Raw genomic sequence first — 20,997 nt, 5'->3', positions numbered from 1 at the left:
TGACACTGCATCTGGGTTCTGACCCATTCAGATCCATGTTTTGTTGTGGAAATTCTCACACTGAGATACCAAACTCCTGGGCTAAAAAAAAGAGAATAAGGCCTCTAAATTGTGATACTCACAACTTATATCCAAAATGAAGTAAAGCTAAGATAAAATGTCCTAGTCTCAAGGTATAGACCATATATATATTCCCTAAGGAGAACAAAGTATATGATATCCAAGATGAGGAACTGAAAACCCAGAGTTATAATCAACAGAAATCAGAGAAGACAGGGACAAAATGATTAGTGGACCAGAAAATAATAACAGATATCTGAAGGAAACAAGGACAACTTAGATAGGAAAATTGAGTTCAATAAGTAGGTAGAAATAACCCCAAAAATGAAATGAAAAGGGAAATGAAAATGCTGTGAGCTGATGAGAAATAACTCTAAACCTTCCTGTGGGAAACAAATATCAGGCTTGAAAACATGGTATAGTTGCTGGAATACCTCAGTCAAAGAACTGAAATAATGGCACAATATTATTTACTGCTTGTAGTGTGGGGTTGGTGTAAAATGGAGAAATGCCTTGGAAAAAATCTCCAGAATTTTCTAAAAACAAATAAACAAACCACAACTACAAATAGAACTATAATAAATACAACACTGTTTAACCATTTGTTCATAGATTGATTCCTGATTGTTCTCTATACTTTTCAATGTACATACATGTGTATCTGCATAGGCTAGGGAAAAGATTCTCCAGAATTACCCAAGTCTCTTTAGAGATTCTAGCTAGGAAATCAACACTTTTCATGATTATAAGTTCCAGGATTCTCAGGAGACTTCTGAGGTTCAAAACTGTTATGATGATTTTGACAGGATAAAACTGAGTCCAGCTCATCATGGAAGTGAGAGCTCAAAAACACAAGCCCAGACCTGGGAGTCTGTCCTCAAAGTACATGGTTCTGAGAGCACAGACCCCATTCAGATGTAAGTGTCTCTTGGCATTTAAAAGGAATCCGGATAGTAACTTTCGATGCCCTTGCCTCATGATTTTCTTTTTTTTTTTATTCGATATAATTTATTTACATTTCAAATGATTTCCCTTTTCTAGCCCCCACACTCCCCGAAAGTCCCATAAGCCCCCTTCTCTTCCCCTGTCCTCCCACCCACCCCTTCCCACTTCCCCGTTCTGGTTTTGCCAAATACTGTTTCACTGAGTCTTTCCAGAACCAGGGGCCACTCCTCCTTTTTTCTTGTACCTCATTTGATGTGTGGATTATGTTTTGGGTATTCCAGTTTTCTAGGTTAATATCTACTTATTAGTGAGTGCATACCATGATTCACCTTTTGAGTCTGGGTTACCTCACTTAGTATGATATTCTCTAGCTCCATCCATTTGCCTAAGAATTTCATGAATTCATTGTTTCTAATGGCTGAATAGTACTCCATTGTGTAGATATACCACATTTTTTGCATCCACTCTTCTGTTGAGGGATACCAGGGTTCTTTCCAGCATCTGGCAATTATAAATAGGGCTGCTATGAACATAGTAGAACATGTATCCTTATTACATGGTGGGGAGTCTTCTGGGTATATGCCCAGGAGTGGTATAGCAGGATCTTCTAGAAGTAAGGTGCCCAGTTTTCGGAGGAACCGCCAGACTGCTTTCCAGAGTGGTTGTACCAATTTGCAACCCCACCAGCAGTGGAGGAGTGTTCCTCTTTCTCCACAGCAGGTGTCCCTCTCCAACACCTGCTGTCTCCTGAATTTTTAATCTTAGCCATTCTGACTGGTGTAAGATGAAATCTTAGGGTTGTTTTGATTTGCATTTCCCTAATGACTAATGAAGTTGAGCATTTTTTAAGATGCTTCTCCACCGAGAACTTCATCCGAAGTTCTTCAGGTGAGAATTCTTTGTTTAACTCTGTACCCCATTTTTTAATAGGGTTGTTTGGTTTTCTGGAGTCTAACTTCTTGAGTTCTTTATATATATTGGATATTAGCCCTCTATCTGATGAAGGATTGGTGAAGATCTTTTCCCAATTTGTTGGTTGCCGAATTGTCCTCTTGATGGTGTCCTTTGCCTTACAGAAACTTTGTAATTTTATGAGGTCCCATTTGTCAATTCTTGCTCTTAGAGCATACGCTATTGGTGTTCTGTTCAGAAACTTTCTCCCTGTACCGATGTCCTCAAGGGTCTTCCCCAGTTTCTTTTCTATTAGATTCAGAGTGTCTGGCTTTATGTGGAGGTCCTTGATCCATTTGGATTTGAGCTTAGTACAAGGAGACAAGGATGGATCAATTCGCATTCTTCTCCATGCTGACCTCCAGTTGAACCAGCACCATTTGTTGAAAAGGCTATCTTTTTTCCATTGGATGTTTTCAGCCTCTTTGTCGAGGATCAAGTGGCCATAGGTGTGTGGGTTCATTTCTGGATCTTCAATCCTGTTCCATTGATCCTCCTGCCTGTCACTGTACCAATACCATGCAGTTTTTAACACTATTGCTCTGTAGTATTGCTTGAGGTCAGGGATACTGATTCCCCCAGATTTTCTTTTGTTGCTGAGAATAGTTTTAGCTATCCTGAGTTTTTTGTTGTTCCAGATGAATTTGATAATTGCTCTTTCTAACTCTGTGAAGAGTTGAGTTGGGATTTTCATGGGTATTGCATTGAATTTGTATAGTGCTTTAGGCAAAATGGCCATTTTAACTATATTGATTCTACCGATCCATGAGCATGGGAGGTTTTCCCATTTTTTGAGGTCTTCTTCCATTTCCTTCTTCAGAGTCTTGAAGTTCTTGTCATACAGATCTTTCACATGTTTGGTAAGAGTCACCCCAAGATACTTTATACTGTTTGTGGCTATTGTGAAGGGGGTCATTTCCCTAATTTCTTTCTCAGCCTGCTTATCCTTTGAGTATAGGAAGGCCACTGATTTGCTTGAGTTGATTTTATAACCTGCCACTTTGCTGAAGTTGTTTATCAGCTGTAGGAGCTCTCTAGTGGAGTTCTTTGGGTCACTTAGGTAGACGATCATGTCGTCTGCAAATAATGATAGTTTGACTTCTTCCTTTCCAATTTGTATCCCTTTGACCTCCTTATGTTGTCGAATTGCCCGAGCTAGTACCTCAAGTACAATATTGAAAAGATAAGGAGAAAGGGGGCAGCCTTGTCTGGTCCCTGATTTCAGTGGGATTGCTTCAAGTTTCTCTCCATTTAGTTTGATGCTGGCTACCGGTTTGCTGTATATTGCTTTTACTATGTTTAGGTATGGGCCTTGAATTCCTGTTCTCTCCAAGACTTTAAGCATGAAAGGATGCTGAATTTTGTCAAATGCTTTTTCAGCATCCAATGAAATGACCATGTGGTTTTGTTCTTTGAGTTTGTTTATGTAGTGGATTGCATTGATGGATTTCCGTATATTGAACCAACCCTGCATTCCCGGGATAAAGCCTACTTGATCATGGTGGATGATCGTTTTGATGTGTTCTTGGATTCGGTTGGCAAGAATTGTATTGAGTATTTTTGCATCGATGTTCATAAGGGAAATTGGTCTGAAGTTCTCTTTCTTTGTTGGATCTTTTTGTGGCTTTGGTAACAGCGTAATTGTGGCTTCGTAGAAGGAATTGGGTAGTGTTCCTTCTGTTTCTATTTTGTGGAATAGTTTAAAGAGTATTGGTGTTAACTCTTCTTTGAAGGTCTGGTAGAATTCTGCACTGAAGCCATCTGGTCCTGTGCTTTTTTTCGTTGGAAGACTTTCTATGACTCCTTCTATTTCTTTAGGCATTATGGGACTGTTTAGATGGTCTAGTTGGTCCTGATTTAAATTTGGTATCTGGTATCTGTCAAGGAAATTGTCCATTTCCTCCAGATTCTCCAGTTGTGTTGAGTACAGGCTCTTGTAGTAGGATCTGATGATTTTTTGGATTTCCTCAGTTTCCGTTGTTATATCTCCCTTTTCATTTCTAAGTTTGTTAATTTGGATACTTTCTCTGTGCCCTTTGGTCAGTCTGGCTAAGGGTTTATCTATCTTGTTGATTTTCTCAAAGAACCAGCTCCTGGTTTTGTTGATTTTATGTATGGTTCTCTTTGTTTCTACTTGATTGATTTCGGCCCTGAGTTTGATGATTTCCTGCCTTCTACTCCTCCTGGGCGAAATAGCTTCTTTTTGTTCTAGGGCTTTCAGGTGTGTCATTAAGCTGGTAATGTATGCTCTCTCCATTTTCTTTTTGGAGGCACTCAGGGCTATGAGTTTTCCTCTTAGCACTGCTTTCATTGTGTCCCATAGATTTGGGTATGTTGTGTTTTCATTTTCATTGTGTTCTAAAAAGTCTTTAATTTCTTTCTTTATTTCTTCCTTGACCAAGGTATCATTGAGTAGAGTATTGTTCAGTTTCCACGTGTATGTGGGTTTTCTGTTGTTTCTGTTGCTATTGAAGACCACTTTTACTCCATAGTGATCAGATAGGAGGCATGGGATTAGTTCTATCTTCTTATATTTGTTGAGGTCTGTCTTGTGACCAATTATATGGTCGATTTTGGAGAAGGTACCATGAGGTGCTGAGAAAAAGGTGTATTCTTTTGTTTTAGGATAGAATGTTCTATATATATCTGTTAAATCTAATTGGTCCAAAGCTTCAATTAGTTTCATTGTGTCCCTGTTTAGTTTCTGTTTTCCTGATCAGTCCATTGAGAAAAGTGCAGTGTTGAAGTCACCCACAATTATTGTGTTAGGTGCAATGTGTGCTTTTAGTTTTAATAATGTTTCTTTTACGAAAGAGGGTGTCCTTGCATTTGGGGCATAGATGTTCAGGATTGACAGTTCTTCTTTTTGTATTTTTCCTTTGACCAGCAAGAAGTGTCCCTCAGGGTCTCTTTTGATGACTTTGGGTTGAAAGTCAATTTTATCTGATATTAAAATGGCTACTCCAGCTTGTTTCCTGAGACCATTTGCTTGTAAAATTGTCTTCCAGCCTTTTACTCTAAGGTAGTGTTTGTTTTTGACCCTGAGGTGTGTTTCCTGTAAGCAGCAAAATGTAGGGTCCTGTTTACATATCCAGTCAGTTAGTCTGTGTCTTTTTATTGGGGCATTAAGTCCATTGATGTTAAGAGATATTAAGGAATAGTGATTGTTACTTCCTATCATTTTTGACGTTATTTTTTAAATTTGAATGCTTAACTTCTTTTGGGTTTGATGAAAGGTTACTATCTTGCTTTTTCCAGGGTGAAGTTTCCCTCCTTGTATTGGTGTTGTCCTCCTATTATCCTTTTTAGGGCTGGGTTTGTGGATAGATATTGGGTAAACTTGGTTTTGTCATGAAATATCTTAGTTTCTCCATCTATGGTGATTGAGAGTTTTGCTGAATATAGTAGTTTTGGTTGGCATTTGTGTTCTCTTAGAGTCTGCATGAGATCTGCCCAGGACCTTCTAGCCTTCATAGTCTCAGGTGAAAAGTCTGCTGTGATTCTGATAGGTCTTCCTTTATATGTTACTTGGCCTTTTTCTCTTACTGCCTTTAGTATTCTTTCTTTGTTTAGAACATTTGGTGTTTTGATTATTATGTGACGGGAAGTATTTCTGTTCTGGTCCAGTCTGTTTGGAGTTCTGTAGGCTTCTTGTATATTCATGGGCATCTCTCTCTTTAGGTTAGGGAAGTTTTCTTCCATAATTTTATTGAAGATATTTGCTGGCCCTTTAAGTTGTAAATCTTCACTCTCATCTATGCCTATAATCCTTAGGTTTGGTCTTCTCATTGTGTCCTGGATTTCCTGGATATTTTGGGTTACAAGCTTTTTGCATTTTGCATTTTCTTTAACTGTTGAGTCCATGGTTTCTATGGAATCTTCGGCATCTGAGATTCTTTCTTCTATCTCTTGTATTCTGTTGTTGATATTTGCATCTCTGTCCCCTGATTTCTTCCCAAGGCTTTCTATCTCCAAAGTTGTCTCCCTTTGAGTTTTCTTAGTTGTTTCTACTTCTGATTTTAGATCCTGGATGGTTTTGCTTAGCTCCTTCACTTGCTTGTTTGTGCTTTCCTGTAATTCTTTAAGAGATTTTTGTGTTTCCTCTTTCATGACCTCAGCCTGTTGACCAAAGTTCTCCTGTATTTCTTTAAGTGTTTTTTGCATTTCCTCCTTGTTGGCTTTTGTATTCTCCTGGATTTCTTTCAATGATTTTTGTGTATCCCTTGCAAGGGCTTCTAACTTTTGATCCATTTTCTCCTGAATTTCTTTAAGTATGTCCTTCATGTGTTCCTGTACCAGGATCATGACCAGTGATTTTAAATCCAAATCTTGTTTTACTGGTGTGATGGGGTATCCAGGACATGTTGGTAGAGGAGAATTGGGTTCAGATGTTGCCATATTGCCTTGATTTCTGTTAGTGATGTTCCTGCGTTTGCCTTTTGCCATCTAGTTCTCACTGGTGTTAGTTTGTCTTGTCAGTGCTGGACTCACCAGTGCAAGCTGCCCCTTCCCAGTTGGCCTCTGGTGCACAGCTTACCTCCTGCACTGCTTGTAGACAGGGTGCTGCTGCCCAGGCTGTTCAGATCCCAAAGCAGGCACCCGAAGGCTCCCGCTGGGGCCCGCTGGATTCACTGGAGCACATTGACTTCTCCCAGCTGGCCGCCCGGAAGCCCAGATAGCTTCTTGCAGGACTTGGAGATGTGGTGCTGCCGCCCAGGCTGATCTGGATCCGGAAGCGGAGAGAGTAGAGCTCGCCTCATGATTTTCTATTAAAACTGGGAAATAGCAGATGAGGCAGTGCTGTGGAATGTCACATACAATTAATGAGAATTAACAAGGAAAATAAAGATATCCTAGGAACAAGTAAACAAGACAACTTTCTATGTCATAACACTAGGTCAGGCAATAAGCAAGCGTGGAAACCCAGGCTTTTAGTATTTCTCCTAACACTGAGGACTAAATAGATGCGGCAACGAGGTCACACATTTCTTTTACAAGTCCCACAATAATCTTGTACAGAGAATACTGTGAAGAAGGAAAATCACTGAGTATAATGAAGATATAGCCAACATACAAAACCTATCATTACACAAACTAAAGACATCCGTGATCATTCGACTCTATTCAGAAGACAGACAAGGATGTGCAAAGTCTCCACACTATCTTACAACAGTACAGCAGTGCTTACAAAGAGCAAGACTTAAAATATCATTCAGCTTTATACATTCCTAAATAGTCTGAGTGCTGGGCAGTGGTGGCGCACACCTTTAATCCCAAAACATGGGAGGCAGAGGCAGGCAGATTTCTGAGTTCCAGGCTAGCCTGGTCTACAGAGTGAGTTCCAGGACAGCCAGGGCTACACAGAGAAACCCTGTCTCAGAAAAAACAAAACAAAACAAATAAAAAGATACAATGAAAAAAAAAAGATACAATGAGGGTTGGAAAGATGGCTTAGTGGTTAAGAGCACTGATTGCTCTTCCAAAGGTCCTGAGTTCAAATCCAAGCAACCACATGGTGGCTCACAACCCTTCGTAATGAGATCTGATGCCGTCTGATAGGGTTTCTGAAGACAAATACGGTGTACTTACATATAATAAATACATCCCTCTTAAAAAAAAAAAGATACAATGAGCAAGTGAAAGCGACGGCCGAGGAGACTATTTATGCTGCTTTTTTATAAGTGCAACTTTTCAATAAAAATTTACATCTAGATAAGATGAACAATATTCAAATTTTTGAAACTTTAATAAGATTTTAAAAACATTTTGAAATGAAAAACTTACACATTTTCACACAAATATTGTAATATGAATCAACTCCAACTCGATTTGAAAATATGTGAAATTACAGTTTTAGAACTTAGTAATTCACATTTAAAAAAGTTAGCGCCTTGCTGAATTCAGCCTTTGTAAAAGAGGCTTAGTGCACATTTTAATGTTACATTGTGGCAGTGTACCAAATATTGATATTTCACCTTATTAAACAAGATAATGTTCTTGAAAGTTGACAAATAATAGCTAACCTATGACATGTAAAATTTCCAATGGAAACAGTTACATTGTGTAACAACACTTTCTATAGATTTCTTTTCTATCTTAAAATTTAAACAGCATTCATTGTAATGATTGTATCCACAACAATTTATTAGAGGAAGATCAAACTTTATTGAAACAGCTTGCATACAAAATATATTGCACTAAAACCAAAAAAAGTCAACATAAAATCCAATCTGTTGTTGCTAGTATGTACAAAGAATTAGTACATAATAGATTTATATTAGTACATAATAGAATTAGTACATATAAGATCAGCAAAATTAATTTAACGCCAAGCAGAGCATTTCAGTGTCTCAGAGAAGAACCAGATTGTAAGAGTCAGCTGGGACAGGAGTTTGAGCTGGAACAGCAGAGCAGCCCCAGCCAGTTAAGAGTTGAGAATGAACAAAAAAGGGAGAGCTTATTCAGGAGGAAATTTCACAGACAGATAACACTCTAGGTCTAGGTAAGATTGTACACAGGCTAGAGTCTCACAGGCCTAATTCTAGGTAAATAAATGGACAGAGGCAGTAAGCCTACCAGACAATAATTACAATTGGAAAATAAAAGTTACTTTACATCCCTGTGGAAAATCTAACACTGCTCAGTATAAAAGCTTTCTAGAATGTAAGAAGAGAAGAAACATACCTCAGAATACCAAGGAAAAGAGACTCAACCAAACAGTGGAGAAAAGACCAACAGTAATTATTCTACTCTAATCAGGAATAATTCAACACAGTGCATCAGTGAGAACACAACTGAAGGACTAAATATCATTTAGACTGGACAGAATATGTGATTCAGAAAGCAAATCCCATTGCTAGAGAAAACAACTCAGCTTGGATCATAATAAATAAATCAATAAAGATCCTGGATGGAGTCTATGGTGGTAGCATTCACAGTGGCAAAAACTGCTATGCGAACTGGGGCAGGAAGCAGAGTTATTAAAGGCCATAGCCAGTTTTGGATTTTGTGTGCTATAATCATAATATGCCAGGTAAAGCATAACCACTAGTATCCTGGTGGCAAGATGCTCTGTGGGTAACAGAAGATTTTCTTGTTCTAGATGAGCCCAGCTAGCTCCTGGGGGGAGGGGGGGAGGAAATACAGATTAAACTGACAGTCTGCTAAAATCCAATAAGGAAGGTCACAGGACCTAGGAGGGAAAACAGTACTGATACTTGCTTCATGTATAAATGGCCCTTGTCACACCCATTGCCTGATCCTGATTTCAGTCTGGCTAAAAGAAACTTTGTTTTCAATGGGCAGCTGCTAATTCAGAGACTCAAAACTAATCAAATGTTGACATCAACTGACTGCTGACTGCTGACTGCTGACTGCACTGCCTGCCATGGAAAATATCCATCACATCTAATGATATTTTCAGTGAAATTTTCCAGGATCATAGTGAGATCCCCAACTCAATGTTTTTAGACCTCTAAACAACTAGCCCAACACAGAGTAACTTGTTTTTCTGCTTTCAGCTTGAGAAAGATAGCCCACCCTGTTCTAGTTCCAATGTTTAACTATACAATGTCCCAAGGACATTTGCTCCAGATAATCTCTAACCTTCCTTGCTTCCTCATTCTGTACTTCCCCATTCCAGGCTTGTTTTGTCCTCCAACCCTTGTCTTGTGACTTTTCCCCTTTAAATACCCCTGACTTCAGTTGCACCGGGTCCTCAGTCCTCTACCCCTGCGTGGTGTACGGCTGTGGAACCCAGAATTCTGGAAGAAAGAAATCCTCATGTTATTGCATCGAGACCGTTTCTCGCGAGTGATTTGGGTGTCGCCTTCCGAGGTGTGGGATGCTGGGGCACCCTGGGTTTGGGGGGGGGGTCTTACAATAGATGAAAGAGAATGTGGCAAGACCAAATTCATGTCCTCTTTCTACTAATGAGTGAGCCCCAAACCACCCCTTGTTCAATCCTTCTAACACACCTGGATCCTTGAGTCTCCTTGGCCTTTTCGATTCAGGGCTCTTAGAGTTGAGTTATAGTTATGCAGTTTTGTTGGAACATATAGAGACCTGAAAACAGAAAATATTCATCAGAAAGAACCTGGAATGTTTCATGAGACAAAGATGAAAGATGTCAACACTAGGAAAAAGAATATACATGAAGAAAAGAGACTATGTAATGAAAATGTCTCTTTTTATCTGAGGGTTTCAGATTACCCTAAAGATGTGAGTGTCAGTCACAAAGCTAACACAAATCCAGAGTCTTTTTCCCAGCAACTCAGCAGAGGAGCAAGGAAGAATGTAAAAAATACATATTGTGACACACTGAATCCAGATGGCTGAACCTCTCCAACAAGAGGTCTGTAAAAAAAAGCCCTGAGTGCAGGGTCTAAACATTCCCACACCTGCATGAAGTCCATGATGCAGAACTCAACAACCCATGAATGTGCAGAGGCAGAGTGCTTTCCATGAACCAAGGAGACATTTTTCTTAAGTAAGTGAGCAGTCATAATTATTTCAATGAGCTGTCTAATTTTGTCTTAATGCATACTTAGTTGTATATCAATGAAAACATCTTGGCCTGATACTATCCTCTCACAGGATGATCTATAATCCTTGGAAGGACTCAAAGAAATTCAGGAGGAATGGCTAACAGGAGAGCCTCTTAACATCTCAATGCAGACTTTGTTGACTCAGCATTGTCTTGGCTCCCGGCTCCTATTTTGCCCAGCCCCTCCACCCTCCTTGCTTATCCTCAATAACCCTCCCCCTCCAGGATCTGGTCCGGTCTATACCCAACCAGATACTCTGACTGCTTCTTCCTCAGACTGAAAAGCCAAAAAGTATCCTCTAAGCACCTCCAGTCCCCCTAAAAAAGTATCTTCTTGCAATGCTGCAGGTTGCATGTCTTTGGAAAGTAATAAAACCTCATAGAAAAACCCGATGGCCTATAAAACCACCTGTAGCATATGACCAAAGTCCTTCTCTGGGTTAGGAAGAAAAATTTATAAAGTTTGCCCGCATGGTGGAAATGGTTTTTCTCTGGCAACACTTAGGGTTAACAGAACCAACAAGTTTCTTCTCCTTAGCAGTACCTGGCAGCAATCCTGTCTTCGTTTTTCATTCAAAGCTAAGGTGTAATATTAATAACTAAGCCTATGAAGAAACATTTCTGAATGCTGTGTTTACATCAAACTGCATATACCTCAGCGTTAAATTAATGGAGAGTATAATTTTGCTTGGTTAATGTTAATATTTACTCCCATGTGATGGTGTTTTATAACGAAAATTTTCTAATTCAATCAAATCTGCAACGGTCCCCCGTATGAAAATTATCTACAAAGCTCTCTCGGGATACCTAGTCAGTTCCCTGGAGAAAGGGAAATTAAATGGTAAACGGACGAACAGGGGAGGTGAGAAAGCCTGAATGAATTTGAATTCGAGGAGCTTTATTAGTGTTTTTTTTTTTTTAAGAAACCCTGCTAGTATACAAACTGTGGATAAGTCCAAGGATCTATGACGCTATTTCAGAAAAAAAAATGTTCTGGCAACCATAAAATTAATTAAAACTTCACCATAAACCCCAGTACACAGGATCTCAAACTTCCTGATAATGGTAAGATACCCACAACACAATTGTGGGAGTGGCGGCAGAAAATGCACCCCTGCTCCACACCCCTGCTCCGCTCCTGCCCCTTTCCCAGCCCAACAACTCCTCTGACCTGGCAGGGGACAGGACGAGCTGCTGAATGTCCTAGGAGGCGAGCACAGCAACAGCAGCTTAAGGAAGTTTTCAGGTTCCGCAAACTGAGTCCGAGGCACTCGACTCCAACAATGACTTCCCGACCCCGCCGCAGCCAAGAAACCCAGTGAATTGTGGAAGGGCGGACTTCCTGTCACTTCAGCCCCCTTCCTCAGAGCCACTCCTTCTGGACCCGCTTAATATTCCACACCTTCCTGTAATTCTACACCCACATATGTGACATCTCATCCTGCCTAAACCTTCACACCGTGAGTCTAGTCCCCAGTGTAAAGCTGCACACAATTCAGCAATCCCTCTGAATTCTTATACTCAGAACAGATACCCAAAACAGAGTAAAACTAATTTAAATTGTCCCTGGATCAAACCATAAACCTTTTATGTATCCCCTATGGAGGGCAATTTACAGGAGATCCAAGATAAAGAATTGAAAACCCAGAGTAACCATCAAAGACATCAAAGTTTGTAAACTCATGTAAATCTACTGAAAGAGAACAGGAACAATATGATTCATGCGCAATAAAATTACAGCAAATGCCTGAAGCAAATGAGGACAACATAGGCTATGAATGTTGAGTTCAATGGGTGATTAGAAACACCAAAAAATAAAAGATCCTGAAAAGAAAATGCAGTAAGGTGAATAATAATAACTCATAGAGAACTTGTGGGAAACAGATTATCAGACTTGAAGAAAAGTTAGAGAAGCTGGATGCCTCCTCAGTCAAAGAAAATGATGAATTAAAATTATGTTAGTTTAAGGCACAATATTATTTACAGCTTGAAGGGTGAGGAAACTCTTTTTGAAAACTGTCTAGATTTTTTTCAAAAGAAAGAAAGAAGGAAGGAAGGAACAAAAGAAGGAAGAAATAAAGGAAGAAAGGAAGGAAGGAAGGAAGGAAGCTAGAAATATAACAACATTACATACTGCACTGTTTAGCCATTCGTTCATAGATGGTTTCCTGATTGTCCTCTATAATATTCTATGTACACCCATCCATACCTGCAAAGGCTGGGGAAAGGAGACTTGAGAATTATCCAAGTCTTCTTAGAGAATATCGCTAGGATGTCAACTCTTTTCATGATTATAATGAGTTCCAGGATACTCATATAATCTGTGAGTTTCAAAACCTGTTGTGATGATTGTGACAGGTTAAAATGGATTCTAGCTCAGCATGGAGGTGAGAGTTCAGAAGCACAAGGCTTCAGTCTTTTTTAAAGAACACAGTTCTGAGGCCATGGGCATGTTTCAGATGGCAGCACTAATTGTTGCCCATCGTGGTGAATTTTGTATTTTACTATATTGTGCCTATGCAAAAAGAAAATTATGTCACAAGTTAATTGATTCTGCATGTATGGATGGATTAACATAAAGGTGATTAATAATGCATCTGAGGTGAGTTAAGGTAAGACTTAAAGCCTTTCCCTGAGAGGCATTTAACTAAGTGTGAGTCCAAAGTTGAATTCTCTACTTCATGTTCCCTGTGCTTTCTTCCATCCTCTGTGTGTCTGTCAGTTAGGGTGAATCTGTAACTTTCAGACGGCTGCCTTGTGTTTCTATCTTCTGTCTGCATGTTTATGTCTATCTGTGTAATCTCTATGCATGTCTATTGGATGTTTCTATCACCATAGCTGGCCTTAGGAAAGACCTTTGAAGTGTTTATGGAACATCAAGAAAACCATTACATGGGGAAAGGTATGGCATAGTTTACAGAAATCTGTATCAGAGTTTTAGAAAGGATTAGGTGACTGGCTCCAAGTGATCAAGACAATGAACCTTTATAAACATTGCTGTTTAGTAATCAATACCCATGACAGTGTATTCATTTTGGAAGGTTGCTGTCAGACTCTATTTCATGCATTCAGCAAAAAACACCCATGCAATTTCTGCGCAGGACATGAAAAACTACATGAATTGCCATGGTAGCTATTTAAGTTCTGAAACTTGATAAGAAGAGAAATCCAAGAAAAATAAAGATTGTTTTTACATTGTTCTTTACAAAGTGTGCTAAACCATCAAGTTGAGTACACAGTAGGATCACAGTTTTAAGTCTTAAATTTCTTCAAGTTGCATTAACTCTGGTTATGAGGTCTAGGAAAATTCTCCATCTATTAGAAGGTAAGATCATTTGTATACTACATTGCCACACTTATGGTTCTTCCAATGCCTAGGAAAGCACCATGATACAAGATTCCATGGAGGTCTGCAGGCTGTATTCATAGTAAGATGTTCGCAAACTTTTTTTAAACTACCATCTTACAGTGTATGTAGATGATTCTAATGAAGCCTCTGAATACTAAAAGAGATGGAATTTCAGTTGATCTTTTATTTTCCAATAGGTTATATTAACTGAGTTGATGGCCAAAATGGTTTCCTAAAGAGACCTAAAAATCCAGACTGGGCTGGGAAAGGGGCAGGAGCAGAGCAGGGGTGTGGAGCAGGGGTGCATTTTCTGACACCACTGTCACAAAAAGGACATTAAAAAAGAAAGGAGTTGTTTTTCACAAACTGACAATAAGTCTTCATTGCTAACGACAGGACTGATGCAACTCATTCTATATGAAGATGTCTAAGTGGTGCCTGCAAGAACATTGACTCTTATGTTGCAGTGCCCTCCTTATGGGAAGGGGCTTTGCAAGCTTCACAAAGTGAAAGTGTGGTTGAGTGTTCCATGGGGCTTTGTAGTATATCTTAACTTCTGACTGTCAGGAGACCTTTTTCTTCAGAGCTGTTAACACATGCACTGGGAATACTTTCCTATGAGTGCTGTAAGAATTTCATTGGCAATAACCCACAACACACTCGCAACCAGTAGTGAAATATTTACAGTGTGGTATTGAACTAGATTTCTTTTTTGTCTCATGGATTGTTACTCTGCCACACCTAGTGTTTGCAGAGACCCCCACACATATATCACCTAACCAGTAAACAACACTTACAGTCTTTCACATTCTGACTAACAAACTCAGGGTTGAACACAAAATTTCTTCCCCTCTGACAGTTTAGTTTTTTTGAGGTCTTCATTTATAATGAATAACCCATAGATAATATTCTTTATCAGCACCCAGCAAAATGTTTCACAGAAAAATGCAGAAAAACAGAACAGAAATGTGAGACTAGAATTTGCCAGATACAAATGCTAATGCCGGCATATGAAATATTAATTAATTTCAGTAAAATAAGACTCTGAAATCCAAAACCTCAGTCAGTTTGACCAAAACAGTAGGTAAAAAAAATCCCAGTCTATGCAACTACAAACATGGTTTGCCTCACTATAAAATGACTGTTTGTATGGCCTGAGAATATCAAGGAGCCAAGGAAACAGAAGATGTGGGAAATGGGCAGAATGTAGGTGAGAGTGTGGTTATTGGCTTTCCTAATGGAAGAGCTTTGGTGATTCACAAAACCCCCAAGAATCAGACCTCTGAAGGCAGAAAATCATAGAGGCACACAGGCAAGAGCCAGTCTCAAAGGGTCTCCATAGGCTAGAGCTGTCACAGGTTAATGGACACAGTAGTAACCAATGCTCTGTGTTGGGGTACCAGTTCTCTGGACACTTCACACACTAATAAACATGTGATAGAGAAAAGAAAGCATCATCATTGCATCTTCCACATTTACAGGAGACTTTCAGGCACGGTGGAAGAAACTATGCAACATCTACTTCCTTTGCACCTAAGGATGTAACTGAAGTCCTTGTGGCTCTGCAACCTTCTAATTCAAAATTCCCATCATCTTCACTGATAAAAACTAAGAATTATATTTTTAAAATTTTATTTACCTATGTGTGGATGTTATTAATGTTGCTAGAAAACCACATTTCCTTTTATCTGAAGGGTTCAGAACACAGGTGCAGTGTGTTATTACATCCAATTCTGGTGTAGTCTGGCAGCAAGGTTGTGGGGAAGCTGTGCAGACTAGATACTGGGAAGCAGTGTGGAAGGCAGCCTGCTACAGTGTTGGAGGAGTGGTTCCTGATGGGGGGAGGGGGGACCCTCCTGCAGGATTAGATGAGTTTAAGAAAAAGAAAAAAAGAAAAACAAGGAATAATTAAGCAAGCACGGAAGCAAAAGTCAAAAAACAATAAAAATTGCTGTAAAAAATTGGGAAGCTAAATAATTGAAAGGGCCCGAAGGTGGGTGTAGAATTACAGGAAGCTGCAGAACATTAGGCGAGTCCAGAAGGAGTGGCTCTGAGGAAGGATGCTTAAGTGACAGGAAGCTCCGCCCTTCCAGAATTCATTAGGTGTCTTGGCTGCCTCGTGGTCGGGAAGTCTTTGTTGGAGACAAGTGCCTAGTATTTGCGGAACCTGAAAACTTCCTTAAGCTGCAGTTGCTGTGCTCGCCTCCTAGGACATTCAGCAGCCTGTCACCTGCCAGGTCAGAGGAGCTGTTGGGCTGGGAAAGGGGCAGGAGCGGAGCAGGGGTGTGGAGCAGGGGTGCATTTTCTGCAGCCACTCTCACAATTGTGTTGTGGGTATCCTACCATTATCAGGAAGTTTGAGATCCTATTAACTGGGGATTATGATGATGTTTTAATTAATTTTATAGTTGCCAGAATATTTTTCTGAAACAGCCACATAGATCCTTGGCCGTATCTGCCGTTTGTATACTAGGAGGGTTTATTTACAAAAAAGCCCCTAATAAAGCTCCTCGAATTCACATTCATTCAGGCTTTCTTAACTCCCCTGTTCGTCCGTTTACCATTTAATTTCCCTTTCTCCAGGGAATTGAATAGGTATCCCAAGAGAGCTTTGCAGATATTTTTCATATGGGGGACTGGTGCAGATTTGATTGAATTAGAAAATTTTCGTTATAAAACACCATCACATGGGAGTAAATATTAACATTAACCAAGCAAAATTATACTCTCCATTAATTTAACACTGAGGTATATGCAGTTTTTTATGTAATTACAACATTGGGAAATGTGTCTTCATAGGCTTAGTTATTAATGTTACACCTTAGCTTTGAATGAAAAACGAAGACAGGATTGCTGCCAAGTACTGCTAAGGAGAAGTTGTTGGTTCTGTTAACCCTGAGTGTTGCCAGAGAAAAACCAGTTACACTATTTGGGCAAGCTTTATAATTTTTACTTCCTGACCAAGAGAAGGTCTTTGGTCACATGCTACAGGTGGTTTTATAGCCATCGGGTTTCCTATGAGGCTTTATTACTTTCCAAAGACATGCAACCTGCAGCATTGCAAGAAGATACTTATTTGGGGGGCTGGAGGTGCTTAGAGGATACATTTTGGCTTTTTAGTATGAGGGAAGAAGCAGTCAGAGTACCTGGTTGGGTACAGACTGAACCAGGTCCTGGAGGGGGAAGGTTATTGAGGATAAGCAAGGAGGGTGGAGGGGCTGTGCAAAAGAGGAACCTGGAGCCAAGACAATGCTGAGTCAACAAAGTCTGCACTGAGATGTTAATAGACTCTCCAGTTAGCCTTTCCTCCTAAATTTCTTTGAATCCTTCCAAGGATTACAGAGCATCCTGTGAGAGGATAGTATCAGGCCAAGAAGTTTTCTTTAAGTATAGATTAAAACAAAATTAGACAGCTCCTTTGAAATAATTATGATTGCTCACTTACTTAAGAAAAATGTCTCCTTGGTTCATGAAAAGCACTCTGCCTGTGCACATTCATGGGTTGTTGAGTTCTGCATTATGGACTTCATGCAGGTGTGGGAATGTTTAGACGCTGCACTCAGGGCTGTTTTTTTTTTTTTTACAAACCTCTTGTTGGAGAAGTTCAACCATCTGCATTCATTGTGCCACAATATGTTTTTTATATTCTTCCTTGCTCCTCTTCTGTGTTGCTAGGGAAAAGACTCTGGATTTGTGTTAGTTATGTGACTGACTCTCACATCTCTAGGGTAATCTGAAATCCTCAGATAAAAAGAGACATTTTCATTATATCTTCTCTTTCCTTCATGTTTATCATTTTTCCTAGTGTTGGAATCTTTCATCTTTGTCTTATGAAACGTTCCAGATTCTTTCTGATCAATATTTTCCCGTTTTCAGGTCTCTATATGCTCCAACAAAACTGCATAACTATAAATCAAAGGTAAGAGCCCTGAATGGAAAAGGCCAAGGAGTCTCAAGGATCCAAGTGTGTTAGAAGGATTGAACTAAGGGTCGGTTGGGGCTCATGTGTCAGTAGAAGGAGGACATGAATTTGGTTTTATGAGATTCTATTTCATCTATGATTCTGGAAAATTTCACTAAAAATATTATTAGATGTGATGGGTATTTCCCATGGTAGGCAGTGCAGACATCAGTCAGTTGATGTCAACTTTTGATTAGTTTTGAGTCTCTGAATTAGTAGCTGCCCATTGAAAACAAAGTTTCTTTTAGCCAGACTGAAATCAGGATCAGGCAATGGGTTTGACAAGGGCCATTTACACATGAAGCAAGTATCACTAGTGTTTTCCCTCCTAGGGCCTCTGAACTTCCTTATTGGATTTTAACAGATTATCAGTTTAATCTGTATTTTTCCCCCCTGAGGAACTAGCTGGGCTGATCTAGAACAAGAAAATCTTCTGTTACCCACAGAGCATCTTGCCACCAGGATACTAGTAGCCATGCCTTACCTGACATATTATGATTGTAGCACACAAGATACAAATCTGGCTATGGTCTTTAATAACTCTGCCTCCTGCCTCAGTTTGCATAGCAGTTTTTGACAGACACTGTGAATGTTACCACCATAGGCTCCATCCAGGATTTTTGTTGACAATGTGAATGATTTGATCTAAGTTGTTTTTCTCCAGAACATGCATTTGCTTTTTGAATCACATATTCTGTCCAGTCTAAATGATATTTAGTCCTGCAGTTGTGTTCTCACTGATGCACTGTGTTGAATTATTCCTGATTACAGTAGAATAATTACTGTTGATCTTTTCTCTACTATTTGGTTGAGTCTCTTTTCCTTAGTATTCTGAGGTATATTTCTTTATTCTTACATTCTAGAAAGCTTTTATACTAAGCAGTATTAGATTTTCCTCAGGGCTGTAAAGTAACTTTTATTTCCCAATTGTAATTATTGTCTGGCATGCTTACTGCCTCTATCCATTTACCTAGGCTTAGGCCTGAAAGACTCTAGCCTGTGTACAATCTTACCTAGACCTAGAGTGTTTTCTGTCTGCTAAATTTCCTGTAATCCCAGCACTCTGGGCAGAATTCTGAGTTCGAGAGAATTCAGCCTGGTCTACAGAGAGGACAGCCAGGACTATACAGAGAAACCCTCTCTCTAAAAAAAAAAAAAAAAATCCAAAAACAAAAAAAAAATATTTTGTCAGTTTATTTATGTAGGATTTCTTCTTCCTGAACTGAAAACCAAGATGAACAAATAATGTTCTTCAATTATGTAGATATATGCTTTATCTATTCTTACTTCTACCAAGTATTTTATTGTGAACTCCTTTGATGATTGGTCAATGAAATTTTTCTTTGTGAGATTGTATTCTTTAGGATTTGTAATCTAGAAGGTTTGCTGACATTGTGAGTTGCAAAGTATGGTTCACATTGTTCTCCGTTCCTTGTGTGGGATAGAGGTTCACTGTGTTGTACATGAGGAATATTTCCGAGTTTTCTTGTATCCATTCATTCTTCGCAAGATATATCTTATTTCCTATGACCTCAAGAAAAATGTATGCCTTATTCTTTTGTGCTGATTTTCATCAGTTTATTATCTAGGTAGTTTTTTGACTTAACAAACATGTCTTAATGTATTACTATGTTCAAATGTACCTTATACACTGTCAATAGTAGTAGCTACTTTCAGGATTTAACATTACAGTTGCCAGTAATTTTCTCTCAGGGCTTCAAAAATATGATTCCATGCTCTCCTGATTTTACTCTATGGATAAAGATTTAGTACTTGTGTATGCTAATGGAATGTTGCATATTTGATGGTAAGGAATAGGTCACGAAACTGAAAAGGGATATACACTGTCACAGCACTTAGATGTGGGCAGATAGATCTGGGAGTCCATGAATCCAATCTCTGAGAGACTTTCCTAGGGAATGCTAGGCTAGAATGCTGTGGTCTTCTAGTATTCAAGAGTCCCAGTGTACGAACACTACACAATTCTATTTGAGTTTATCTACTTTAAAAAGATTGTGATAAAACAAGTGGTAATAAATGTTGACTGGAAGATGCAAAAGTGTGGAATTTCTATTCATTCTATTCAGAATCAGGTGTGTATTTGAGGAAATGTCAGTTTTAAGATTAAAGTCGAAGCCCTAGTGTTCATATAGATTTCATGGTGGAAGTGTGTAAACCCATGGGTTATTCTTTCCATTCTAGTATTTGTTCTTTTTCAGTCTCCATGATGTGGAAGATGTACTTTTCACATGATACATATAGAAAAGGTCATTACTAGAGCAGAAATTTTTGATCTGTTGCTAGTAGAAATGTCAGCAATACTCAGCGTATATGTTACAAGAAAGAATCATAAAGTGAAATGCTTTGAAAAATGTCCTAATTACTCCCTGAAAATTCATGTATTCCTTTGCCCATTTTTACTACCCACTTGATGCTGTTTACAAATGCCCAGGGCATCAAGTTTTACATATTTTAAATTTATAATAGCATTATATTTTCCCCTGCATCACCAATTTCTTTTATTTTTATTTGATATATTTTTATTTACATTTCAAATGATTTCCCCTTTCCTAGCCCCCCCACTCCCAGAAAATCCCGTAAGCCCCCTTCTCTCCCCCTGTCCTCCCACCCACCCCTTCCCACTTCCCCGTTCTGGTTTTGCTGAATACTGCTTCATTGAGTCTTTCCAGAACAAGGGGCCACTCTTCCTTTCTTCTTGTACCTCATTTGATGTGTAGATTATGTTTTGGGTATTCCAGGTTTCTAGGTTAATATCCACTTATTAGTGAGACCAATTTATATTTTAGAGAAATTCCTGTTGTCAGTAAATTTTCTACCATATGAATTAGTGATTGTACTATTTTTTCATGCATATCGCAATTGTTGGAATATTTACAGAGAAACATTCTGATAGAATATTCGCATTATCTGGTTTCTTTGCTATTGCAGATGTTGCAAAGCTCCTAGAATTTATTTTAATCTGTGCTATGTAAATCCCTAGTGTGTCCCATCCCTTGTTATTCATGTTTTCATTACATCCCTGTTTCATGTATGTTCTGAGGCAGGTTTTGGATGGGTCGCCATGCTGTCATATGTTCATAATTCTATGTTCATGTTACATGACAATATGTGTTTCCATAACTATACTTCCAGCTTTCTTAGAGCCTGGCCTATGCCCCCACTGTT

At 39.1% G+C, this 20,997-nt stretch overlaps 3 protein-coding genes and 1 pseudogene across 7 annotated transcripts in view; 2 read left to right on the top strand and 2 right to left on the bottom strand.

Annotated features, from left to right (window-relative positions):
- The window catches only part of LOC127681600 (oocyte zinc finger protein XlCOF6-like), a 1,434,619-nt gene that overhangs the window by 1,220,822 nt on the left and 192,800 nt on the right, over positions 1–20,997 (bottom strand). For 2 of the 3 annotated variants that reach the window (XM_052178006.1, XM_052178039.1), the window contains exon 1: positions 11,673–11,752. The exons of the other annotated variant lie outside the window; for it this stretch is intronic. The gene's annotated coding sequence lies outside the window, so the exon portion shown is untranslated. Of the gene's footprint in view, positions 1–11,672; positions 11,753–20,997 lie in introns of those variants that run through there. 3 annotated transcript variants of the gene reach the window in all.
- LOC127681615 (oocyte zinc finger protein XlCOF6-like) overlaps positions 1–20,997 on the top strand; it is a 988,257-nt gene that overhangs the window by 832,998 nt on the left and 134,262 nt on the right. Inside the window, exon 1 of one of the 2 annotated variants that reach the window (XM_052178089.1) lies at positions 17,724–17,769. The exons of the other annotated variant lie outside the window; for it this stretch is intronic. The gene's annotated coding sequence lies outside the window, so the exon portion shown is untranslated. Of the gene's footprint in view, positions 1–17,723; positions 17,770–20,997 lie in introns of those variants that run through there. 2 annotated transcript variants of the gene reach the window in all.
- The window catches only part of LOC127681631 (gastrula zinc finger protein XlCGF26.1-like), a 117,080-nt pseudogene that overhangs the window by 13,974 nt on the left and 82,109 nt on the right, over positions 1–20,997 (bottom strand).
- The window catches only part of LOC127681617 (oocyte zinc finger protein XlCOF6-like), a 1,149,846-nt gene that overhangs the window by 1,087,442 nt on the left and 41,407 nt on the right, over positions 1–20,997 (top strand). The window lies entirely within an intron of this gene.

The sequence above is a fragment of the Apodemus sylvaticus genome, chromosome 3 (assembly GCF_947179515.1).
Source record: "Apodemus sylvaticus chromosome 3, mApoSyl1.1, whole genome shotgun sequence".
Taxonomy (NCBI): domain Eukaryota; kingdom Metazoa; phylum Chordata; class Mammalia; order Rodentia; family Muridae; genus Apodemus; species Apodemus sylvaticus.
The sequence above is the reverse complement of the archived record's forward strand: the minus strand, read 5'-3'. Positions and strand labels throughout refer to the sequence as shown.